The sequence below is a fragment of the Capra hircus genome, chromosome 1 (genome assembly GCF_001704415.2).
Source record: "Capra hircus breed San Clemente chromosome 1, ASM170441v1, whole genome shotgun sequence".
Lineage (NCBI taxonomy): Eukaryota > Metazoa > Chordata > Mammalia > Artiodactyla > Bovidae > Capra > Capra hircus.
Genome location: NC_030808.1, coordinates 112,418,797 through 112,440,454, shown reverse-complemented (window position 1 = coordinate 112,440,454; position 21,658 = coordinate 112,418,797).

Here is a 21,658-nt window from a genome sequence, read left to right as displayed (position 1 = left end):
CTTGGACTGCAAGGAGATCCAACCAGTCCATTCTAAAGGAGATCAGTCCTGGGTGTTCTTTGGAAGGAATGATGCTAAAGCTGAAACTCCAGTACTTTGGCCACCTCATGTGAAGAGTTGACTCATTGGAAAAGACTCTGATGCTGGGAGGGATTGGGGGCAGGAGGAAAAGGGGACAACAGAGGATGAGATGACTGGATGGCATCACCAACTCGATGGACGTGAGTTTGAGTAAACTCTCGGAGATGGACAGGGAGGCCTGGCGTGCTGCAATTCATGGGGTTGCAAAGAGTCAGACACGACTGAGTGACTGAACTGAACTGAATTAATTTACTTCACTTAGTATGATAATCTCTTGGTCCATCCGTTTTGCTGCAGAGGGAATTATTTCATTATTTCTTATTACTGAATCATATTCCATTGTCTACACTAATTTTAAATCCATTCACTTTGCACTCTCTCCACTAACAATCCTAATAAGCCAGTTATATCTTGCCTAGATTACTAAAGTGAATTTTCAAGTGATCTCCTGATTCTACTCTTGGTTCTCACATAGCATTTAAAAATAACTCTGTTGTTTAGTTGAATGAGCCTCACTGCTTAACCCTTCCAACAGATTTCCATCCCTACCCCACTTAGAGTAAATCCACACTTTTAGCTCTGCTCACAAAGTATACAGATTTGGCTTGAGTCTGTCTATCGATATGTTTCTCCTCTTTCCCCATCACCTCCGAACACACTAGCCATTTCCTTACTTCTCAAGTAGGAAAAGGTTTTTCACTATTTGAGTGTCTGCGTTAGTGATTTTCACTTTCTGGAATGCTCTTTGCCCAGTTTTGTGCGTGGCAGTTTCCTTCTTGTATTTTTATCTTAGCTGAAATACCAGTGTCTCAGAAATCTCTGATCAGATAGGCACTTTATATTTACTATATATCACTCTTCTTCTCTCTATAGCACTCGCTATTTTTGAAGCAATTAAATTTATAAATTTTAATAATACAGCACTCACTATTGATCATTTTATTTTGAGATATTATGACTCTATTTGTGCATCCTATTAGAAATTTTTTGAGAGCAGAAATATTGACTCTTTTAAAATTACTCAGTTACAGAAAAGTGTCAGCATATGGTAGACAGTCAAAATTTGTGAAATGGGTGATGAGTTATATTTATAATACTCCACCTTAAAGATCTGCACCTTAAATCCAACTTTGTCTGATTTTAGCATGAGGACATCTGCTTCTGTATGATGGAATAACAGAGATGGGGATTTATCTCCCACATTGCACAACTAGAAAACTATACAGAATATATGAAACAGTTTTCAGGCATTGAACAACAGATAACACAGGTCAGTAGTTTGTAAGAATAGGGAAATAAGTAAATTGAGACCTATAAATGCTCTCAGAGCAAGTTTCTGAATATCAACAGAAGGAAGACAAAACGTGGAAGACTTGCTGAGTTTAAGAATTTAAAGTTCTGGAAAAGCCAAAATAAATAGGATTTGCAAGGCTGAGTACCAGGAAGGAGAGAACTGTATGAAGAGAGAGCGTAGGAGATGTGCTGAAATGTCCCCTCAAGTTACTGGCTCAGCGTTGATCTGCACCTGTGTATTAGGAAGCAGCCCAACACTGGGCAAAGAACCACTGGAAAAGAATAAGCAGAATAATCCCAAGAGTGTACAGAAGGACAAGCATAGTTTGTACTCCCAGCAGCGAGGATAAAAAGCCTTACTAGTATGCAGAAAATTTGTCAGTCCTAATAAAACATTGCCTCAGTGATGGGGCCAAATTAACCCTAGACTAAAGGCTGTCCAGAATCGCTTTAACAAGCCTTAAAAGCAAGGTTTCAAGGGACCAAACTGTTACAAGTAACATGCTGAGTGACAGAAAAATGCCCAATAATGTTTAAAGGAAAGAAAAAATAAGAAAGAACACCAAATGGTATAAACACAGATACAAATGAGACTCAGAACAAGCAATTTTAGAAAGGAAACAATGTCCCCTCGGTAACCAAAAGTTTATTTGTTTTGTCTGTGAGTCATTTCTGTTTTGTAAATAAGCTCCTTGGTATCATTGTTTTTAAATTCCACATATAAGTGATATCATATGATATGTGTTTTTCTCTGATTTACTTCACTCAATATGGTAATCTCTAGGTCCATTCATGTTGCTGTAAATGGCATTATTTCACTCTTTTGTGGCTGAGTAATATTCCACAGTGCGTGTGTATACATATATCACATCTTTATCCATCACTTACTGATGCACATTTAGGTTACTTCCATATCTTGGCTATTGTAGATAGTTCTGTCATGAACACTGGGGTGCATTTATCTCCAAATTTGAGTTTTCTTCAGATACATGCCCAGGAGTAAGTTTGCAGGATCACATAGTAACTCTATTTTCAATTTTTTAAAGAACCTCCAAACTGTTTTCCATAGTGACTGCAATAATTTACATTCCTACCAACAGTGTAGGAGGGTTCCCTTTTCTCTAGACCCTTTCCAGCATTTATTAATGGAGACTTTTTGGAGATGGCCATTCTGAGTGGTGTGAGGTGATACATCATTGTAGTTTAGGTTTGCATTTGTCTAATAACAAGGAATATTCAATATCTTTTCATGTGCCTATTGCCCATCTATATGTCTTCCCTGGAGAACTGCCTGTTTAGACTGCTATTTAGAATTTAGAACTGCCTATTTTCTGCTCATTTTTAAATTGGGTTTCTCTTTGTATTAAGCTGTATGAGCTGATAGAATATTTTAGAAATTAATTCCTTGTCAGTCACATCACTTGCAAATAGTTTCTCACATTTGGTGGGTTGCCCTTTCATTTTGTTTATGGTTTTCTTTAAGCACAAAAGCTTTTAAATTTAATTAGGCTCCATTTTTTAATTTTTGTTTTTATTTTCATTATTCTAAGCTGTTGTTCATTCAGTTGCTAAGTCATATCTAACTCTTTGTGACCCCATGGACTGTAGCCTGCCAGGCTCCCCTGTCCTCCACTATCTCCTGAAGTTTTCTCAAATTCATGTCCGTTGAGTCAGTGATGCTATCTAACCGTCTCATCCTCTACTGCCCCATTCTCCCTTTGCCTTCAATCTTTCCCAGCGCCAAGTCTTTTCCAATGAGGCAACTCTTCACATCAGGTGGCTAAAGTATTGGAGCTTCAGCAACAGTGTTTCCAGGGAATATTCTGGGTTGATTTCCTGTAGGATTGACAGCTGTAATCTCCTTGCTATCCAAGGGACTCTCAGGAGTCTTCTGCACCACAATGTGAAAGCACAAACTTTGGGGCTCAGTCTTATTTGTGGACCAGCTCTCACATCCATACATGACTACTGGGAAAAGTTTAGTTTTGACTATATAGACCTTTGTCAGCAAAATGATGTCTCTGCTTTTTAATACACTGGCTAGGTTTGTCATAGCTTTCCTTCCAATGAGCAAGCATTTTTTAATTTCACAGCTGCAGTCACCATCAGTAGTGAATTTAGAGCCCAAGAAAATAAAATCTGTCACTGCTTTCAATTTTTCCTCTTTTATTTGCTGGGAAATGATGGGACTGGATGCCATGATCTTAGTTTTTTGAATGTTGAGTTTTCAGACAGCTTTTAACACTCCTCTTTCACTGCCACCAAGAGGCTCTTTAGTTCCTCTCCACTTTCTACCATTAGAGTGGTATCATCTGCACTTCAGAGGTTGTTTATATTTCACCTGACAATCTTGATTCCAGCTTGTACTTCATCCAGCCCAGTATTTCACATGATATATTCTGCATACAAGTTAAATTAACAGGGTGACAATATACAGTCTTGTACTCCTTTCCTGGTTTTGAACCAGTCAGTTCAGTTCAGTTCAGTTCAGTCACTCAGTCTTGTCCAATTCTTTGGGACCCCATGAACCACAGCATGCCACGCCTCCCTTTGCATCACCAACTCCTGGAGCCTACTCAAACTCATGTCCATTGAGTCCGTGATGCCATCCAACCTCTCATCCTCTGCCATCCCCTTCTACTCTCTCCTTCCGTCTTTTGCAACATCAGGATCTTTTCTAATGAATCATCTCCTCGCATCAGGTGGCCAAAGTATTGGAGTTGCAGCTTCAAAATCAGTCCTTCCAATGAACACCCAGGACTGATCTCCTTTAGAATGGACTGGGTGGATCTCCTTGCAGTCCAAGGGACTCTCAAGAGTCTTCTCCAATACCACGCTTCAAAACCATCATCTTTGGTGCTCAGCTTTCTTTATAGTCCAATTCTCATATCCATACATGACTACTGGAAAAACCAAAGATTTTACTAGACAGACCTTTGTTGGCAAAGTAATATCTCTGCTTTTGAATATGCTGTCTAGGTTGGTCATAACTTTTCTTCCAAGGAGTAAGTGTCTTTTAATTTCATGACTGCAGTCACCATCTGCAGTGATTTTGGAGCCCCCAAAAATAAATTCTGCCACTGTTTCCACTGTTTTGCCATCTATTTGCCATGAAGTGATGGAACCAGATGCCATGAATTTAGTTTTCTGAATGCTGAGCTTTAAGCCAAATTTTTCATTCTCCTCTTTCACTTTCATCAAGAAGCTTTTTAGTTCCTCTTCACTTTCTGCTTTAAGGGTGATATCATCTGCATATCTGAGGTTATTGATATTTCTCCCAGCAATCTTGATTCCAGCTTGTGCTTCATCTAGCCCAGTGTTTCTCATGATGTACTCTGCATCTAAGTTAAATAAGCAGGGTGACAATATACAGCCGTGATGTACTCCTTTTCCTATTTGGAACCAAGCTGTGGTTTCATGACCATTTCTAAGCGTTGCTTCCTGACCTGCATATAGGTTTCTTAAGAGGCAGGTCAGGTGGTCTGGTATTCCTATCTCTTTCTAAATTTTTCACAGTTTATTGTGATCCACACAGTCAAAGGCTTTGGCATAATCAATAAACAGAAATAGATGTTTTTCTGGAACTCTCTTGCTTTTTCCATGATCCAGCAGATGTTGGCAATTTGATCTCTGGTTTCTTGCCTTTTCTAAAACCAGCTTGAACATCTGGAAGTTCATGGTTCACGTATTGCTGAAGCCTGGCTTGGAGAATTTTGAGCATTACTTTACTAGCGTGTGAAATGAGTGCAATTGTGTGGTAGTTTGAGTATTCTTTGGCATTGCTTTTCTTTGGGATTAGAATGAAAACAGCTTTTCCAGTCCTGTGGCCACTGCTGAGTTTTCCAAATTTGCTGGCATACTGAGTGCAGCACTTTCACAGCACCATCTTTCAAGATTTGAAACAGCTCAACTGGGATTCCATCACCTCCACTAGCTTTGTTTGTAGTGATGCTTCCTAAGACCCACTTGAATTCACATTCCAGGATGAGTTGTCCCATATCCTGTTCTGACTGTTGCTTCTTGACCCACACACAAGTTTCTCAAGAGAGAGGTAAAGTAGTCTGGTACTCCCATCTCTTTTAGATTTTCCCATAGTTGTTTTGTGATCCACACAGTCAAAGGCATTAGCATAACCAATGAACCTGGAATAGATGTTTTCTAGAGCTACCTTGCTTTCCCATTATCCAACGAATGTTAGTAATTTGATCTCTGGTTCCTCTGCCTCTTTGAAACCCAGCTTGCACATCTAGAAGTTGTTGGTTCACTGTGGCCTACAGATCCCCTCTAAAAATACTGCTGTGATTTATGTTGAGGAGTGTTCTGCCTATGTTTTCCTCTAGGAGCTTAACAGTATCTGGTCTTACATTTAGGTCTTTAATACATTTTGAGATCATTTTTTTAATAGGGAGTTAGAGAATGTTCTAATTTCGTTCTTTTACGTGTAGTTGTCTAATTTTCCCAGCAACGCTTATTGAAGTGGTATATTTTGCATCCTTTGTCATAGATTAATTGATCATGGAGCATGATGCTTAGTCGCTCAGTCATGTCCGACTCTTTGTGACCCCATGGACTGCAGCCTGCCATGCTCCCTCTGTCCATGGGGATTCTCCAGGCAACAATACTGGAGTCAGATGCCCTGTCCTCCTCCAGGGGATCTTCCCAACACAGGGATCAAACCCAGGTCTCCCACATTGCAGGCTGATTCTATACTGTCTGAGCAACTAGATGTGTGGATTTATTTCTGGGCTTTCTATCCTTTTCCATTGATCTATGTGTCTATGTGCCAGTACCATATTGTTTTGATTTACCATGACTTTGTAGTATAGTCTAAAGTCGGAGCATGATTACTCTAGCTCCATTTTTCTTTCTCAATCAAGATTGTTCTGGCTATTCAGGGTCTTCTGTGTTTCCATTCAAATTTAAACTTTTTTTAATAGCTCTATGAAAAATGGAACTGTTAATTTGACAGGGATTGCACTGAAACTGTAGATCTCCTTGGGTGGTATGGCCATTTTAATAATATTTATTCTTGCAGTCCAAAATGCAGTGTGTCTTTCCATCTGTTTGTGTCATCTTCAGTTTCTTTCATCCACATCTTACAGTTTTAGGAGTACAGCCTTTTGCCTCTGTAGGTTTATTCTTAGGCATTTTTATTCTTTTTAATGTGATAGTAAATGGGATTATGTCCTTAATTTCTCTTTCTGATATTTCATTGTTAGGGTGCAGAAATACAACAGATTTCTATATAATAGTTATGTATCCAGCAACTTGATCAAATTCATTTATAAGCTCGAGTTTTCTAATGGTGTCTTTAGGATTTTATGTTTAGGCAAGCATTTATAGTTCTAGTTCTTTCTTCTAGGTTGGATTCATTTTATTTATTTTTCTTGTCTGATGGCTGTAGCTAAAGACTTACAAAACTATGTTGAATAAAAGTCATGAGAGTGGGAAATCCTTGTCTTATAACTGATCTTAAAGGACATGCTATCAGCTTTTAACCATTGAGTATTTTGTTAGCTGCTGTTGTTGTTCAGGCATTCAGTTATGTCTGACTATTTGTGACCCCATAGGCTGCAGCACACCAGGCTTCCCTGTCCTTCTCTATCTCCCAAAGTGTGCTCAAACTCATATCCATTGAGTTGATGGTGCCATCCAAACATCTAATCCTCTGTCCAACTCTTTTCTTCCTGCCCTCAATATTTCCCATCTTCATGATCTTTTTCAATGAGTCAGCTCTTCACATCAGGTGGCCAAAATATTGGAGCTTCAGCTTCAGCATCAGTCCTTCCAATGAATATTCAAGGTGGATTTCCTTTAAGATTGGCTGGTTTGATCTCCTTACTATCCAAGGGACTCTCAAGAGTCTTTTCTAGCACCACGATTAGAAAGCATCAATTCTTCAGCACTCAGCCTTCTCACATTCATACATGAGTACTGGAAAAACCATAGTTTTCACTAGATGGACCCTTGTTGGCAAAATGATGTCTCTGCTTTTTAATATGCTGCCTAGGTTTGTTATAACCTTTTTCCATGGAGCAAGCTGAGGTTTTGTCATATTAATATATGACCTTTATTATGTTGAGGTATGTTTCCTCAGTGCCCACTTTCTGAAGATTTTTATCATAAAATGGATGCTGAATTTTTTCAAAAACTCTTTCTGTACCTATTAAAATGATTATATGGTTTTCATTCTTAAATTTGTTAATGTGGATTGGTCTGTGGTCTATGGATATGGAAAAATCCTTGCAAACCTGGGGTATTTCCCACCTGATTATGGTGAATGGTTAACTCCTTTCTAAAGTGTCTTTAAAAGATGACTATTTCACTTATAACTATTGCTGCTGCTGCTTCTGCTGCTGCTGCTAAGTCACTTCAGTCGTGTCCAACTCTGTGCAACCCCATAGACGGCAGCCCACCAGGCTCCTCTGTCCCTGGGATTCTCCAAGCAAGAATACTAGAGTGGGTTGCCATTTCCTTCTCCAATGCATGAAAGTCAAAAGTGAAAGTGAAGTCACTCAGTCATGTCCGACTGTTCACGACCCCATGGACTGTAGCTCACCAGGCTCCTGAATCCATGGGATTTTCTAGGCAAGAGTACTGGAGTGGGTTGCCATTTACAGGCATATTTGACTTTACATCCTTCATTTTATTTTTCTTTCCTTTGGTTTTAATATTTTGTGATACAATCTCTTTTATTTGTTTCTTTACCCCTGTGGCTGCATCATAGACATCCTCATCCACTACCCCAAATCAACACACATTCCTTAAGTATTCGGCAAGGTACAGATTATCTAATATTTTCCCTTAGCGTTTGCTTTTGCCCATTAAAACACATCTCTCCATTTAGAAACTTGAGTCTAAAGACACATCTGTTGGTTTTTTGCCGTGATAGTTAAAGAAATTAAAGCAATTTTATCACCTCGTACTCACCAGTATAGTCCCTTGGCTTGCTCATTTGTGAATTCTTCACCTTAATGCATTTTTTGGTGTGACTAGAATACACTTGCAAATAATTTTTTTAGAACAGACACGTGCAGACTTTTGAATTATGTATTCAAGCCTATTTTTCTAAACTGATATGTGAAAAGCTTAACTGAATATTTAATTCTTGGTTCACAAATTTATATTCAATACCTGTTAATAATATTTTCATTGCTTTCCTATATCCAAAATTGCTAAAAGAGAAGTCTGATATCACTTGTTAATCTTTGTGTTGATCCACTTCTTTTACCTGCAGAATGAATAATCTTTTAAAATCATTGAAAATGATCCACCAGTATTACTTCTCTCTCCTTCTCTGTCTTCTCTCTCTGTCTCTAATGGACAGTGAGAGTTTCTGAATTAAGAACTATGTTAGTTCATTAAAGTATTGTAATTCTTGTATTTCTTTGAATATTTTTTCTGTTTTGTTTTTCAGAAAATCAAGTATCCATATATTAGAATCTATTTTCTACTTTATAATTCTTGGTTAAGAATTTTTTATTGGTATTTTTAAAATGAAGTTCTCAAGTCACTTACTGATTCTATTTTCTGAATATGCTCTGGTTTAAAATTAATTCTTATATTTTTAAGCAACATTTTTGTTCACTAGTTCTCTCCTTAGTATTGTTGTATTTATTGATGGATCATTTTACATCAAATTTTAAAGACATTTGGAATAAAAAATTTCCACATCATCTTCAATTTTCTTGATAATGTAATATTGTTATGGTCTAGGCTTGTCTCCCATCTTAGGAAATATAATATTCATTTTAGGAACTTTTTTTTGCTTTAGCTGATTTTCTTTTATATTTTGATCAGCTCATAACAGTAATAATAACAGTTGCCACTCTCCTTACTCTATGATTGCTATGATTACCAATGCAACTACTCCTGCTAATTCTCACCACCAAAAGCTAACACTTTTTAAATTATTCTTTATTTCTAGGCCTTGCATCACTCAAAATTCTATTAGCAAAAAAAAGAAAAAAAAAAAGTCCAATTCAGAAGATTCAAGAAATGTTTACCTAAGTAGCCTTTACAGAGCTGTGGTCAGGACTAAGGAAACCAATAAAGGATGTTGAGAAGCCCAGAGACCAGCAACAATGGGGAACACTTACAGCTTCCTTGGTCTGAAGAGGTAAAAGGAGAAATGGCATTGCTTGAGAACTAATCTGGGGGACTAGAGAATAACCAGAAGAGTCATGTGCTGAATATCTTAAATATGTTATGTCTTTTAATATCCACAAGTTAATACTACTGTTACTTGCACTGTACACATGAGAGTATAGAGCACTATATAATTTGTCCAAGGCACAAAGCTAAGAAGATGCAGAAGTAGTCCTCTTAACCATCCCTCTAACTTCAGAATCTATACTCCTACCTTCTGCAATATAATTTGTTCAAATTTTTAAGGAGCCCCCTTTATGCCAGGGGCTGCCAGAGGTATTGAGCGTAGAATGATGAACCAAGCCATATGGTACTTTCCCTCATGCAACTTCCTTATCTTTGACTGGGGGACACACCTACATGTTCTGCTCAGCTCAGCTCAGTTGCTCAGTCATGTCTGACTCCCTGCAACCCCATGTGCTGCAGTACAGCAGTCCTCCCTGTCCATTACCAACTCCCAGAAGCTACTCAAAATCATCTCCATTGAGTCGGTGATGCCATCCAACCATCTCATCCTCTGTCATCCCCTTTTCCTCCTACCTTCAATCTTTCCCAGCATCAGGGTCTTTTCAAATGAGTCCGTTTTTCACATCAGATGGCCAAAGTATTGGAGTTTCAGCTTCAACATCAGTCCTTCCAATGAACACTCAGGACCGATCTCCTTTAGGATGGACTGGTTGAATCTCCTTGCAGTCCAAGGGACTCTCAAGAGTCCTCCCCAACACCACAGTTCAAAAGCATCAGTTCTTCAGTGCTCAGCTTTCTTTAGAGTCTAACTCTCACATCCATACATGACTAGTGGAATAAACCATACCCTTGACTAGACAGACCTTTGTTGGCAAAGTAATATTTCTGCTTTTTAATATGCTGTTTATGTTGGTCATAACTTTCCTTCCAAGGAGCAAGCGTCTTTTAATTTCATGGCTGCAGTCACCATCTGCATTGATTTTGAAGCCCTCAAAATAAAGTCAGCCACTGTTTCCACTGTTTTCCAATCTACTTGCTATTTCTCCCTCCAGACCTTCCTCTGCAGAAACTATATAGATGGAGGTTTGCAGGCTTAAGTTCTTATTCGTTTTCTGAGGACCAAAGGAAGGGAATTGGGGACATAGGCAGTGTGGTCAAAGAGATTTCTCCTGCTGTTTCTCTCACAGTTTATTGGAAGTCCAGGCTCCACATCCAGCAAGCTTGACGTACCACAACAATACAGATGGTGTTGCTGGGAATTGGTTTGTTCTCTTGCTTCAGTCTGTCCACTTCTGAATGAAAAGTCAGCCAGACTGATGTTCTATGCTTCTGTTTTTAGTCCTTGTGAAGTTTGCTTCACAGTTCAGTTCAGTTCAGTTCAGTCACTCAGTAGTGTCTGACTCTTTGCAACCCTATGAATTGCAGCACGCCAAGCCTCCCTGTCCATCTCTCAGAGTTCACTCAAACTCACGTTCATCAAGTTGATGATGCCATCCATCCATCTCATCCTCTGTTGTACCCTTCTCCTCCTGCCCCCAATCCCTCCCAGCATCAGAGTCTTTTCCAATGAGTCAACTCTTCTCATGAAGTGGCCAAAGTACTGGAGTTTCAGCTTTAGCATCATTCCTTCCAAAGAACACCCAGGGTTGATCTCCTTTAGAATGGACTGGTTGGATCTCCTTGCAGTCCAAGGGACTCTCAAGAGTCTTCTCCAACACCACAGTTCAAAAGCATCAGTTCTTTGTTGCTCAGCCTTCTTCACAGTTCAACTCTCACATCCATACATAACCACTGGAAAAACCATAGCCTTGACTAGACAGATCTTGGTCGGCAAAGTAATGTCTCTGCTTTTGAATGTGCTATCTAGGTTGGTCATAACTTTCGTTCCAAGGAGTAAGCGTCTTTTGATTTCATGACTGCAATCACCATCTGCAGTGATTTTGGTTCAGAGTAGACCTGCTTTTAGATCATACCCTCTCAAGTAAGAACCTGCTTAATTTAGGGCTTTCTCAGATTCTGGCTGAGTTGTAACTGAAGAATTGACTCAAGGCAATGTTTCTGTTCTTTTCCACAATTCATGTTTATAGGCTATGCCTCTCTAGATAGAAGGTATTAATATTTTTAAAGCTCTACATATTCATGTGTTTGCTTGTTTCTGCAACATTTTTATTTCTTTAAGTGACAATTATTGTACTGTGTTGAGAAACTAGTGTACTGTATAAATCAGACTGAACTTGCATCTTGATGATGTTGTTGGGTTTTTATTATGAGGTTAAGACCTTTCTAAAGGTCAGCACAGATGGTTTTAGTTGTTCTTTTTTTAAAAAGTTCTTTTGGTTAGCTTAACTGCTATCATGGAGGGGAACTCTTGTAAATGTGTCTTTATGCCTACAAACATCCCACACCTGTTTGAAAGGATAAATGTTTTGGAGAGAATTTAGCTATAGCAAATAAAAGAAGAATGAGACCAAGCTCTCCTAATAGGTGACTGAACAAAGAGGAAAATAAGTAAGGTAGTATAATACAGCAGTTATTTTGAAAGAATGAGTTCAGATTTTCTGCTTTTGGAGTTGAGATGAGAATACGATGTTTAAAAAGAAATTTCCCGCATGTAGCTTCAAATATAGACGTGTACTCAAACTCTAGGGCTGGCCTCAATGAGAAATGGGATAAATAGAGCAAATTGAGGGAGGAGAAGAAAATCATGGGAAAAGTACAGAATGGGAATAGGAACTAGATTTAACAAAGGAGATAAGAAGATAATGCATATAGTGTTGTCCTATAAAAGTGCCCTATAATACTTCTTTTGGAATATTTTTTAAGAGTCAAGAAATCCTTTGTCTCCAGGTTACAGATTTTTCCTGCTATCATTGATATTTCTCCCTTCTCTATTTTGTATATGCTTTGTCTTTTCCAATTAATTTAGGCACACTTTTGTTATTAAGACAACATTCAATAATGTAGCAATTCTGAATAGATGTCCTTATTAAAACAAACCTAAGTATTGTACAACATAAAACGTCCATCACAGAATGAAAGTTAACAGATCATTTTCATAGGAAACCTGTAATAGACAAATTTATGCTCCATGATTATTAAGCCAGGTGTCTGATTTCTAAAATAAAAACCATTTGCACACCATTTCTCATTTGATAACCAGATAACTTTCATGATGCTGATTCTCTTTTGGTAGCAGTGATTGCAGACAAGGTCTGCTGGTCACAGATGCACTTCCCTACTCTAGGACTTCTACTCATTTGTTTAACATACTTTAATTAAGCCTGCCTCTATAATATAGTTTTCCAGTTTCCAAAAACAATTCAAAGATAATATCAGAAGAGTCTCTGTCTTCAAGATTACTTTTCAGGGATTATTAATAGTCATTGGAATTAATTTTTAAAATTACTTTGTTTTTGTTGAAGTCTTTTGGTATCTTTAGAACCTATGTAACAATGTAGAAATAATTGCCATTTTCCAACTGAAAAATCTAACTAATTCATTCAAAGGAGAAAAGAAACATAAATTTAGGAATAAGAGAAATTGAGCTCTTGCCTTTCAAATTGAATGCTTCTCTCAGAAGGTATATCTGGCATTAAAGGAATCATCCTTGAAGAATATTAGCATTGAGTGATAATGCTCTTCAGTGGTTGATAATAGGTAATTATCACATGAATTAAGAACCATAAGTAACACACAAAGTAAATTTAAATATACAACACAGTACTTGATTGTTTACAAAGCACAGTGATGAACATTGTCTTACTTGATTACATATTATTGTGTCTTTTGAACTGGCATAAATACAATAGAGTAGACAATCAAGGCTTATTTAGTGGGGCAGATAAAAATTTTGCAGAAGGCAAAGAAGGGCAAAACCAGTCTGGACTGGAATAGCAGGGGAATTTTCCTTAAATTGCAATGTATTGTTCTCTATTTATCTTTTAAAATTCTGTTTTCCTAGCTAGATGCCTCAATGCTTTCTTTAATTCAGCTGTAATGTAGATTTGAATGAACAATTAAGGGAGGAGTAGCTACTACTAAAGGCAGTTCTATAGGAAACAAAATAAAATTCTTATAAAAGTCATCATTGAAAGGAGTACAAGGAAGAGGTGACTATATACTATTTCTTTTAGAGCCACTTCCTCATTTCCACTAAACACTCTTTCTGGATTCCTTTCTACACTGAGCATGTTGTGGGCCAAGCCTAATTTCTCATAAATGTCCTGTTCTGGTCATAACTCCTGCCAGGAATGTGAGGAAGTGTTATTCAGATCAACCCGGACAATTATGTACTCTGTGCACATGTTTAACTAGTCCAGTGATCAGAAATGACACTTTACTGCGAAATGACAAAGTTGGATAGGGTGAGTGAACATTCCCTTGGTCCCTTTAATTCTCTCTGGGCCAAACAAAATAACCAAACACACATGCATACGCAGCTGAAAAGTGTTTTTAAATACCTCAGGTTTTTGTGTGTTTTAAAAAATGTTTTCCAAGACAGCTTGAACAAACCATTGCATTTTAATAATGGTGGTGGTAGTGACTTAAGTGCTGAGGTGCCTGTGCTCATCAAAGTTCTCTCCCAAGCCTCCTTCTGTCCCTCTCCTGTCTCTGCCTTTCTGTGTTACATTGCAGGCCTCGTGTGTGCGGGTCACAGGTGCAGGTTAGAGGAGATCGCCATGGGGAAATAAGAGAAAGATAAAGGGAATCTTACCATATCTCAGTTCCTATGCAGGGAAGCATTTTATATTTCTTCAGTCAAGGGGGCATATAGGTCAGTCTTGGCCCTCTTATTTGAACTTGATGCTTAAAAGTGATTCAGACAAGACAGGAAATGTAATTTATTTGAGTAGATGTATGTCAGTTTTTAATGCATACATGCAATACCAGTACAGTTTTTAAAAATTACAGTTAATTTACAAGATTGTGTTAATTTCTGGTGTAAAGCAAAGTGGTTCAGTTATACATACATATATAAATAGTCTTTTTAATATTCTTCTCAATTACAGTCTAAGATATTGACTATAGTTCCCTGTGCTATACAGTAGGACTTTGTTGTTTATATATTTCACATATAGTAGTTTGCATCTGCTAGTCCCAAACTCCTAATTTATCCCTCACCTTCTCCCCCTTTGGTAACCATAAGTATGTTTTCTATGTCTGTGAATCTGTTTCTGTTTTTCAAACAAGTTCATTTGTATCATATTTTAGATTCTACATATAAGTGGTATATTATTCTTTCTCTGATTTACCTCGTTTAGTATGATAATCTCTAGGTTCATCCATTTTGTTTTTTTTAAATATAATTTATTTATTTAAATTGGAGGCTAATTACTTTACAATATTGTATTGGTTTTGCCATACATTGACATGAGTGGGAGGGGGGTTCAGGATGGGGAACATATGTACACCCGTGGTGGATTCATGTCAATGTAGGTTCATCCATTTTGCTCCACGTGGCATTATTTCATTCTGTTTTATGATTGAGTAATATTACTTTGTATATATGTACCACATCTTGTTTATCCATTCATCCATCATTGGATATCTGGGTTGATTCCATGTCTTGACTATTGTAAATAGTGTTGCTATGAACATTGGGGGCCATGTATCTTCAAATTGATTTTCCTCAGATATATGCCCAGGAGTGGGATTGTTGGATCATATGATAACTCCATTTTCAGTTTTTTAAGGAACCTCCATACTGTTTTCCATAGTGGCTGTACCAATTTACATTCCCACCTACAGTACAAGAGGGTTCTCTTTTCTCCACACCCTCTCCAGCATTTACTATTTGTAGACTTTTTGATAATGGCCATTCTGAGTGGTGTGAGGTTATACCTCATTGTAGATTTGATTTGCGTTTCTCTATTAATGAGCTATACTGAATATCTCTTCAGGTTCCTATTGGCCATTTGTATGTCTTCTTTGGAAAAATGTCTGTCTAGTACCAGTACATTTAAAACTTAAATTTAGCATATAAGTTAATCACAGTAGTACCTCATGGCACTTTAGTTGGATAATATAGAACCAACATAGAATAGCCAGAGAATAAGTACCAGATTGTATAATAACTGCTAACTTATTAGTTAAAAGCAATAAAACCCAATACTGCCATATTTATTCTCTCTTATGTAAATACATACTTTTGAAAACCATTTTTGTTGGATAACTATTCTGCTTTCAGATTTATCACTATCATCCAAAATGAAAAATATCCAAATTTCAACATACAGGATTCAGCTGCTGCAGCTGTTAACATCAAAAAAAAAAAAAAAAAAAGGCAAATTCAAACCTAAGATGAACATATTTGCTAAATAGCATTTTCCTTCTTTGTTGGCTTTTGGTCATTTTTATTTTGGCTGATTTGATTTGGAAAGCTGACATTCAATGTATTAACATTTCTAAGCCCCTTTTGGAGACCCCAAGTGGAAATAGAAAAAGTAAGAGGTAATTCAAAACTATTGAAATACTGAAAGTAAAGAAATTCTTCAAGGGAATAAAACCTTTTATAAACCAAGAAAAGAAGGTAAAAGGCAAGAGGGTATAGAGAAACCAAGAAGACAAACTTGAAATAGAATAAAGAAAATAATGAAAGGTATCATGTTGTTACAAAAATACATAAATAAAGTCAGCATAAGGAAATCAGATAGAAAGGGAGAAATTAAAGGAAAATGTATTCTCTAAAGTCAAAAGACAGTTGCACATGAGATAGAAGACATGGGTTCCAACCTCACCTGTTGCTCATGGGCTGTGTGGCTCTACAGGATGTCCAAAGTTTCTGGCTTCACTTTCAACTCTGTAAAATCATTCCAAATTCTCAAATTCTTTGAAAGAAGACATTTTTGCATCTCTTCATTTCTTCTTTGCTATTTACTGCTGAACAATTAGCAGTAGTGAATTTGCTACTTTAGACTGACTAAAAATAGACATACTAACATAATATAGCCTGTGTTACAGGGTTAAAATAGCTGACAAGTCAAGTGGGTAAATGAGTCTTTTTTCCTCTAGGTCTAGTTTCCTGTAGCTGTTCATAATTCTCCTGAATGTGTGTAGCTCACTGATACACTTAGAATGCCTGGCTGTGGACTGGTATCCCAGAAATACTAAATATTTTGTTGAAGCTTTCTGACTAAAATGAAAGCAAGAAATGAGAGTGTGATTAATTCATCTGTGGCAACTGAGGATAAAAAGCAGACTGAAGGCTGTGGTTTTATAAAGATGAAATTATTCAGGCTGTTTCTACGTTTTAAAAATGCATGGCTTCCACTTTGCTTTTAAGCATTTCATTTAGTATTTCCACTTTGATTATAATTCATAACCAAAATGAGACAATCTGTGTAAAGTGCTTATTAGAGTGCCTGGTACATGGTAAGTGTTCAATAAATATTAGCCTACTATTGTTAACTTGAATGTGTGTTTGTATTTTATAACTTTTACTTCCTATATAAAAAGATGGTTTAGCAGAGGCAGATTCATGCATTAGTAGTAAAGGTGGAAACAAATAAAATAATAAAAAACCATAAGGAAGCCAGATTGGGGAAAGAAAGGAGACATAGATATATACACTAATTATTAAAAGGAATTTGGGGCCATGATCTGTTCTATTCCCCACTCTGTCAGTGTCCACACACACACACACACACACACACACACACACTATAGAAATTCTTGTCCACAGTCATTAGGAATATTTTTTTTTAATTCATGAATTAGAGTTTGATTTATCACAAAAGGAAATGCTTTGGGGCCTATATTCCTTATCAGCATACGTTAAAAATTGCTTTCTGTTTTTGTTTAGAAGGATCTTCTGCCCCCTGCTCCAGTACATTCAGAAGAAAATAGCAATGCTTCTTTGTGAACAGAAAGCATGTATCTGACAAAATCTAGCTTTAAAAACAACAGAACACATGGAGCCACTTCAGTGTATATGAAGTTTCCATCAGGAAGAAGGAATTGGGAGCGTGAGAAAGACAAATTGTGAGGAAAATCTTGTTCTCACTGGAAAGAGAGGATCATGATAGTTTAGGATGGTTTGAGAAAAATTAGATGTGCTGATCTTGATTTATAAATTCAGGTCACAGACAAAAAAATAAAGATGGGCAACCACTAAGGCAGGTGAATGTGGTTCAGAGTCCTTCCTTAGATTAATGTAAAGTTAGAGTCACAAAAAACAACTTCTGCCCCCAAAATGTTTCCAATTAGGATTGAATAGTGAAGGCATTTCAATGGTGGGAACACTCATGGGGAACGCAGAACTATCTCACTGATGGATTTAATTTAGAGAATTTTAATTTAGAGAAAGACAGTCCATTAAACTCAAAAGTTTAAGCTTAAAATATTAATATCACCCCAAACCACCAGCAACCTATATGCATATCAAGTTCTAATACTTTGCAATACTAAAAGCCAATACATTGGAAAGCGAAAGTTAACATTAGAGAAGAATGAGAAAGCCAAAAGATGGACTAATCAATGACTGATCCAGCAGAGGATGGATATGAGGAAAAAAAGCCACATAACACTTTTTTTACATTTCTTTTACTATTGCTATAAAGTTGACATATTGTTCATAGTTGAGGGAGACTTTTCTATGACAGACACCGTGTGGGATAATAGAAAAATATTTCCTATCCAACCAGAGCTCAAACTTTTATGGATTGTAAGAAAAGAAATAAATTATTAAAGCAGTAAGTTCTGGATGCTGAACATGTCCTAGGGAAGACAGTGCTGGGAAAGCACAGTGCAGGGAGCAGCCCACGCTGAATGGGAGTGAAGGAGAAGGCATCTCAAGCAGGTGAGATCTGAGATGAGCCCTGGAAAAGGAGGGAAGGCTTTCTAGGCAGAAACGAAGGAAGAGAGAGGACAGTCCACACAGAATAAACAGCACGAACAAAATGAAAATACAAAAATAAAAAATCAAAGGCCAGAGACCATCTGGGGAAATGTGAAGGGTCTAAGGTGAGGGACATGCTGAAATATTGTGAGGAGACCTGAGCCTGGAGATGAGGTGGCTTGCTTGGCCAGATGTGGAAGTGGGTTTTGTAGGTCCTGCTGAAGAGTTAGAACCTTATCCTGCAGGCCATGGGGATGAGTCACACTGAAGGATGTGTGCTTTTGAGAAATGACACTCATGATAATGTAAATGGTAGAAGAAAGAGGTTAAAGATAGAAGGCCTGTTATCATGCAGGTAAGGAAAATGTTAGGCTTCAATGAAAATAGTGTCAGGGACTCAGGAAAATGAGGAGGGCCATTGGGGTTGAGTGATAGGACATCATATGGAAGGTGGAGGAGAAGGAGCATCAGTGGCAACTTTAGTTTCTGTCTAGAGGAATGATGCTGCATAGTGAAGGGAATGAGGAGGAGGAGCAAGTGAGGGGTTTCAGTAGAGTCAGATAAGGCTTTTAGTGCCAGTGAGAAATCCTGCTGATTTTATTAGGAAGCCCCAAAGATCCATCCTGAAGATACAGATCAGGGGTTCAAAATCTAATGAGTGTTACTTAAAAGTCATAGCAGTGAATGAGATAACCAATGGAGCATATGTAAGAAAAAGTTAGATAGAATGAGCCAAGGAGAGAATCCTCGGAAATGCTGAAGATGCCAACAGGGGGACCAAAGACACAAAACTGTGCCGAAAGCAGCACTCAGAAGACAAGTGGGAGAAAAACTAAGACAGTTATATTCTGGCCAAAGCATCATGTGAAAGATAGGATCATGTGCTCATATGTTATTATTATGTATCCTAATATGGGCAAATCTAATTTGTGGTCCTACAAAGTCATAACTAGATATCCCCACTCTCCTTGTAGAAATAACCAGAATTACAGGCACAATAACTATAAGAAAATGTTATTCCAGGACTTCCCTGGTGGTATGGTGGATAAGAATCCACCTGCCGATGCAAGGGACATGAGTTTGATCCCTGCTCCGGGAAGATTCCACATGCTGCAGGCAACTAAAGCGCATGTACCACAACTACTGAGCCCACGTGCCACAGCTACTGAAGCCCCTACACTTAGAGACTGTGCTCTGCAACAAGAGAAGCCACTGCAACGAGAAGCCCATGCACCATAAGGAAGAGGAGCCCCCACTCACCAAAACTAGAGAAAACCCACGCGCAGCAGTGATAACCTAGGACAACCAAAAAATAAATAAATAAATGTAAAAGAAGCAAATGTTATTCTAGAACTAGTTAAGCAATGCAAAATCAATGAAGTGAAAGCAATTCCTATAATATATTGAATATTCACTGAACCTATACCCAGTTTGATTAAAAAATACATGCAATGAGATATTATTTTATAGGAGGCACTAAGAATTGATGCTTTTGAACTGTGGTGTTGGAGAAGACTCTTGAGAGTCCCTTGGACTGCAAGGAGATCCAACCAGTCCATTCTAAAGGAGATCAGCTCTGGGTGTTCTTTGGAAGGAATGATGCTAAAGCTGAAACTCCAGTACTTTGGCCACCTCATGAAAAGAGTTGACTCATTGGAAAAGACTCTGATGCTGGGAGGGATTGGGGGCAGGAGGAAAAGGGGATGACAGAGGATGAGATGGCTGGATGGCATCACTGACTCGATGGACGTGAGTCTGAGTGAACTCCAGGAGTTGGTGATGGACAGGGAGGCCTGGCGTGCTGCGATTCATGGGGTCACAAAGAGTTGGACACGACTGAGCAACTGAACTGAACTGAACTGAACTGAAAGATTAATGAAGGTATAGATGAAGTGAAGTGAAAGTCATTCAGTCATGTTGGACTATTTGTGACCCTGTGGACTATACAGTACATGGAATTCTCCAGGTCAGAATACTGGAGTGGGTAGCCTTTCCCTTCTCCAGGGGATCTTCCCAACCCAGGGATTGAACCCAGGTCTCCCGCATTGCAGGTGGATTCTTTACCAGTTGAGCCACCAGGGAAGCCCAAGAATACTGGAGTGGGTAGTCTATCCCTTCTCCAGCGGATCTTCCTGACTCAGGAATCAAACTGGAGTCTCCTACATTGCAGGCAGATTCTTTACCAACTGAGCTATGAGGGAAGCCCCAAGGTATAGATGCTGAGTCCCGAAATATAAATTTGGCCATAAACAGGTGAAGACTTCAAATTAATGATGTTTCACTTATTTTCCTTTGCTTCAAATATTATTCAAATTTTGCATTGAATAGATGTTCCTATGCTCTTCACATTCTTCATAATACGTTTGCCGACACTCATACATACACACAGAAGTGATGTACATAGCATGTACTATTTTGGACCCATTTAAAAACACCAAGGTAACTATTCAGCCAGTAAAACTTAAATGACGTCTCTCTTATGTTTCCGAGGGAAAACTTTACACTTCAATCAAAAACTGCGTGTGTTTTTTCCATCAGTAAATATATGTCATATGTCAAAATAAATTGGCCAAGGAAATGTAAATAAATGATTCAGTACAACCCATTGCTAGTGCTGGTAAAAGACTCAAAAGCATAACGCCTACAGATTGTGAGTCAGGAACACCAGGTTTTCACATAATCTGTAATGAGAAACAGGGTATGGAGGGGAAGCTGTAGCATGGATGGGTGCCAAGGCATCTTGTGCACTCAGACTCACCATAACATATTGAGCTGCCCTATTTTGGAGTCTGTCTCCTCCAACTATAAGTCTTATTGAGGAAACAAAAATAGCTTATATTCACCTTTTTACCACTATACATGACACAATTTAAACACTAAACAAATCCATTAGGCTGAATCAACTTACTCGAACCAGTAGATGTCAAGAACCATGATAAACAGGTTAAGAAGGGCATAGTATTGTTCAACATAGTTCTGAAAGTCCTAGCTATAGCAATCAAAGAAAAAGAAATAAAAGGAATCCAGATCAGAAAAGAAGAAGTAAAGGTCTCACTGTTTGCAGATGATATGATACTGTACATAGAAAACCTTAAAGATAGTATCACAAAATTACTAGAGCTAATCAGTGAATTTAGCAAAGTTGTAGGATACAAAATCAATACACAGAAATCACTTGCATTTCTATACGCTAACAATGAAAAAATCAGAAAGAGAAATTCAGGAGTCAATCCCATTTACCCTTGCAACAAAAAGAATTAAATATCTAGGAATAAACTAACCCAAGGAAACAAAAGATCTGTACACAGAAAAGTATAAGACACAAATGAAAGA